Source organism: Vitis riparia, unplaced genomic scaffold, assembly GCF_004353265.1.
Source record: "Vitis riparia cultivar Riparia Gloire de Montpellier isolate 1030 unplaced genomic scaffold, EGFV_Vit.rip_1.0 scaffold469_pilon_pilon, whole genome shotgun sequence".
Lineage (NCBI taxonomy): Eukaryota > Viridiplantae > Streptophyta > Magnoliopsida > Vitales > Vitaceae > Vitis > Vitis riparia.
In genome coordinates, this window is record NW_023269684.1 from 110,804 (window position 1) to 116,787 (window position 5,984).

Consider the following 5,984-nt stretch of genomic DNA (forward strand, 5'->3'; position numbering starts at 1 on the left):
TTGATTTTGGTCCTCAGATAGAAGTAATCAACAAAATTTATAACCTATATCACCAAGTGCTAGGATAGCCTCATCTAGTATAGCATAATGGATCTAGGATCGTTCACTGGGAAGGGTTTTCAACTTACAACTGATAATAATTCAAAGTTGAATTGATGCTTTTTCATTTCAAGGTTAGCTTTAAAAGAAAACATAATCTTTGGTTGAAAAAGGATTGGTTTTAAGCAAACCAAAACTAATAGCAACTGAAATTACTACTAAAGAAAAGCGTTTCTTGGAGTTTTAGGTTCACTCGGGTCAGGTTCCTCATGCAAAAACAGAGTTCCGGTCACTTGAATCTTTTCCTCGCATTAGAGAATTAACATATAGTTATTTCTCTAACCGGTGTGGTACAGATGCTTCCCCTTAATGGGTTCAAACACTAAATCTCTCTCACTGATGCATCTTGCAATGGCTCGTGCCTCTCACCTAGCATTTACCATTCAAGGTGATCATTAACCTTGGATTTCCCTTCTCAAGCTCGTAAGAGATAACTAATGGATGTCTCCTTAGAGTCCAAAAGCTTACCAAGTGTTGGCAATTCTAGAAAATCCTACCTTCAAGTGCATCTTAATGGACGGAGATCACTTGCCTTACCAAGTGTTGGCCCAGGTGTTTTAAAGGCGTTTTAAATTAACTAAAAACATAGAAACCAAAAACGGGTCACACTTTCTTTTCATTAATAATTGAAACAACAAAACATTCAATTCTTGCATTTGGCACCTTACCCAGCTACCTTAGCTCCAAGAGACAAAAAGTCTAGCCACTTATTCTCTAAGGAAACATCCTCAGAGCTGGTTTGGCTAGTAAGAAAAATACAATCAAATTGAGTAGGTAAGGCAGAGCAAGGCTCTGTATATTACTTCCTTCAAAACTATACAAAAAGTTATCTCTAAGAACAAGCTCCCGAGAGATCTCTATGTAAAGAAAATTACAAACTATATATATGAGGTTATTCACCATTTGTTCTTGCTTATTAACTAAGAAATCCTATGATTGGTGGATTACAAGGATAAAATGGGGATTTAAACAAGAAATATCTGAAGAAAAAAATCTATAAGTGTCGGTCACAAATATCTGGAAGCACTCAAGAGGATTTCGTAGGCATGCAAGATGGGCTGTGAAATTGGCATTCAGCTTGGTGTGATTGGCTTCCAATGGCTATAACTTCTTCATTTCAACTCCAATTTGTGTACCGTTTGAAGCGTTGGATTTCTGACTTCCCAAGCTTCGAAACGACATATAGTATACATGAAATGACTCCAATAAGTACTCCAAAATTGTCCAATAGTTGCTGTCCTCTTGAATTCTTCATGTTAGATTTCTCTCTTTGCTTTCTCTCCTTGCATTCATGATTTGCTTTTGGCAAAGGGCTATAAAGCTTCAAGGCTTGGGTTCTTCATATAAACGAGCTTCCAATTTCTTTTCCATGGATTCCATAGAACTCTCCTCAATCTTGGATTGCTTTGGTGATCAAAATACTATCAAAAACACCAAAACTTACACAAATTTGATTAGAAACGATTGCAAAGGTCCTTAATATGCTAATTGAGTTAAAATGTAATAACTAATACTCAAAAGTGTTTAAAAGAGTCAATTAAAAACTATAAAATAGCACTTTTTGAGTAGTAATCATTCATATCATCTACAGCCTGAGTTATTCATACCATTTACAACCCTGCACTGATGACCTAGAGTTGTTTATTTCATTTATAGCCCTGAGTTATTCATAGTATTGAGATGTGTGATCTCATGAAAAAAAATTGGTTGATTCACCCACAACCTTTAGTTTTTCATAACATTTATAGCCCTGAACTCACAATACTTCGAGTCATCAATATCTTCTTCAGCCCTCATTTGTTCATAGCATTTAGAGCCTTGAGCTTATGGGACCCCAAGTCATTCATGTCATAACTCTGAGCTGTTTACAACATTCAAAGCCCTAAGGTCACAACTGAGAGTCGTTCATGTCATCTACAACCCTCAACTAATCAGAGTATCTAGAGCCTTAAGCTCATGGCCTAGAGTCGTTCATATCATCCACAAGCCTAAACTTTTCAAAGCATCTAGAGCATTGAAATCATGACCCAGAGTCGTTCATATAATCTATAGCCTAAGTTATTCATGATATTTAGAGCCCTGAGTTAACCACTATGAGTTGTTCATGTCATCCATAACCCTGAGCAGTTTATAGAAACTAGAGCCTTGAGGTTGCGAAAAAGAATCATTTGAATCACCCATAACCTTTAGCTATTCATAACATCTAAAGCCCTGAGCTTACAATACACCGAGTTATTCATATCTTCTACAACCCTCAGTTGTTCATAACATCTAGAGCCCTGAGCTCATAGACCCTGAGTCTTTCATATTATCCATAACTCTGAGTTGTTCATAGCATTCAAAGCCTTAAGATAACCACTCAAAGTTGTTCATATCGTCTACAGCCGTCAGCTATTCAGAGCATCTAAAGCCCTGAGCTTACAAGACCTCGATTCATTCATATCATCTACAACTATCAATTGTTCATAACATCTAAAGACCTGGGCTCATGTCCTAAAGTCATTCATGTCATCTACAATCCTAAGTTGTTTATAGCATCTAAAGCCCTAAGCACATGACCTTGAGTCATTCATATCATCCACAATCATAACTGTTCATAGCTTTTATAGCCCCGAGCTCAAGCCTTGAGCCATCAACTTTTGACAAAGAATCATTTGAATCACTCACAAGCTTGAGTTATTTACAGCATCTAGAGCCCTGAGCTAATGGAACATCAAGACTTTCATATCTTTCATAGCACTCAACTATTCCTAGCATCTATAGTCTTAAGCTTACAGAACCCCAAGTCATTCATATTATCCATAACCCTGAGTTGTTCATAGCATTCAAAACCTTGAGGTCACGACTTGGAGTCGATTAAGTCATCCATGACCCTGATTTGTCCATAGCATTTAGAGCCCTAAGCTTACGGGAGCCCAAATCATTCATATCATCTATAGCCATTAGTTGTTCATAGCATCAAGAGCCCTAAGCTCATGGCTCAAACTTGTTCTTGTCATTCATAGCCTTAAGCTATTCATAACATCTAAAGGTGTGCACTCATGACCCAAAATAGTTTATATCATCCACAACCTTGAGTTGTTTATAAAATCTAGAGCCCCAAGCTCACCACCCTGGGTCGTTCATATCATCCACAGCCCTAAGCTATTCATAGCATCTTGTGCTTTATGCCCACAAATTGAAGTCGTTCATGTCATCCACAACCCTTAGTTGTTCATAACATCTAGAGCCTTAAGCCCATGACCTTGAGTCATTCATGTCATTCACAACCCTATATAGTTCATAGCATCTAAAGCCCTAATCACATGACCTCGAGCCATTCATATCATCCATTACCTGAGTTGTTCATATCATTTACAATCCTAAGCTCACAACACACAGTTGTTCATTTCATCCACAATCCTGAGTTGTTTAGAGCATTTAGAGCCTTGAGCTCACAACGAAGAATCTTTCGAGTCACCTACAACCTTGATTTAGTTCACAGCATCGAGAGGTTTGAGCTCATGAGACACCAAGTCATTCATATTTTTGTAGGCCTCAATTGTTCATAAAATCTAAAGCGTTGAGCTCACGGGACCCTAAATCATTCATATTATCCACAACCCTGAGTTATTCATAGCATTTAGAGCATTGAGATCATGAATTGGAGTCATTTATGTCATCTATAGCCTTCAGTTATCCATAGCACCTAGAGTCCTAAGCTTATGGGACACTGAGCCATTGATATCATCTATAGCCATTAGCTGTTCATAGCATCTAGAGCCTTGAGCACACGACCCTGAGTGTTCATATCATCCATAACTTGAGTTGTTCACAGCATTTACAATCCCGAGCCCATGACCCGCAATCGTTCATGCCATCCACAACCCTAAGCTTCTCATAGAATCTAAAGCATTGAGCACACTACCCCAAGTCATTCATATCATTTATAGTCTAAGTTGTTCATGATATTTAACACCCTGAGTTAACAACCCTGAGATGTTCATGTCATCCACAGCCCTGAGCATCTACAAGCTTGAGTTCACAAACCAAAATCATTCAAAATATCCACAACCCTCAGCTATTCATAGCATGTAGAGCCTTAAGCTCCTAACATCTTGAGCCTTGTGGTTACAACCCAGAGTTGTTCGTATCATCCACAACCTTGAGCTGTTCATAACTTCTAGAGCCCTATTCTCACGACCTCGAGTTGTTCATATCAACCACAACCTTGTTGGCTTCTTAGATCTAAGAAAATAAAACAATAGCAATTTTTTAAAAAATTGATATTTTAAGGTTAAAGATCTAACCTTTATCTTTGGATGTTCCCAAACCTTAAATTACATGCGTTGAAGACGATCTTCAAGTTGTTGGATATCTCATAAACCCACGATATTCTACCTGATGACTCAACCTTGTTCTTGGCTCACTTCCGATGGAAAGGAAAAAATGGTGAAAGCTATGACACTCTTTCTCTATAGATGAAGGAAGACAAAAGTTATGGAAACCTTAACCCTTAGGGGGTATTTATAGGGTCCTAATTGGGCTTAAGTGACTCAAACCCACATGAGCTTAGGTCACTTAATCTAGCCTAAAATGGGTCCTAATTGATTAATTAACCCAATAGGGCTTACTAATTAATCAACTAGCCTGATCCAGAGACCTTGTTCACTTACCCATGTGCAATCTTGCATAATTACCAAAATGCCCTCATGCACAAAAGTAAACATAGAGCTAATCCATGCCAAAAAGGTATATGAGCTCAAAGTGAGGACCACTAGAACCCATAGGAGTACTGGCTCTCTTGGAATCCAATTAAGTTGATTCAACATTCCACTATAAATAATCAACTGAACTCCAATATTCGATGTAAATAACAACGAGACACTATGTGCTCGGGTTCATGACTTGCTATCCATTGTGTTAAGTCTCCCATGAACTTGTCTCCATATTCTAACAAGGTGAAAGCTATCATCCTTTCAAGACTACCTCTACTATCATTGAGTTATAGATCCTTTTATTGTGTATTCAACTAACATGTCTTAGCTTTCAAAGAGCCTATGTCAAGTTCCACTTAAGGAACTACTATGGCCACAGTTTCCATGAACACACCTCCTTAGGATCACCTAAGAGGACACATTGTCTCAATCCCATGAGATATCATGGTGCCTCTATTGAGAATGCCTATTGCTACCAACTTCCATCAATAGTTACCCAATCCATAGGGAATATATGATCAACTTACAATCTCACCCGTAGGTCAAAGCCACTACTAACTTTAACACAAGCTTAATATTCTCTCAAGGTTGAGAGACAACACAATGAAGTAGCCTAGTGAGGTTATGACTACTTGACAGCCTTAATTCATGACTCACTGTAGGTCCTATCCAATGTTTAACAATACACATTAGTGTACTCACCACGGGAGACCCATCCCGATAGCCAAGACCAACCATCCCTCCAGTTAGGAGCTATTGCACTACAACCTCTAATGGGATGCCTAAACCCATGAATTGATTGTGAACAAGTCATTTATTTGCAAGGAACCCATGACTTAGATCTTCTATGCAACTCCTAATTCACCTAAGCCATGTACAATGCAAAAGATGTAGGCAAGAACGCTCATAAAGTATAATACTTGGAATAAGGATAGATAAAAGTGAAACTGGAACATCATTAAATAAATAATGAATTCCAAATTTATTACATCGTGTTCTACTTTTAAGGGCTCCATCCTAATAAGCCTGAGTTGGTCATAACATTTACAACCCTGAGATCACAACCAAGAGTTTTTCATCCCATCCACAACCCTGAGTAGTTCATAACATCTAAAGGATTGATCTCACGAAGCAGAATCGTTAATATCATCCACAAACCTAAGTTCATAACATCTAGCACCCTCAACT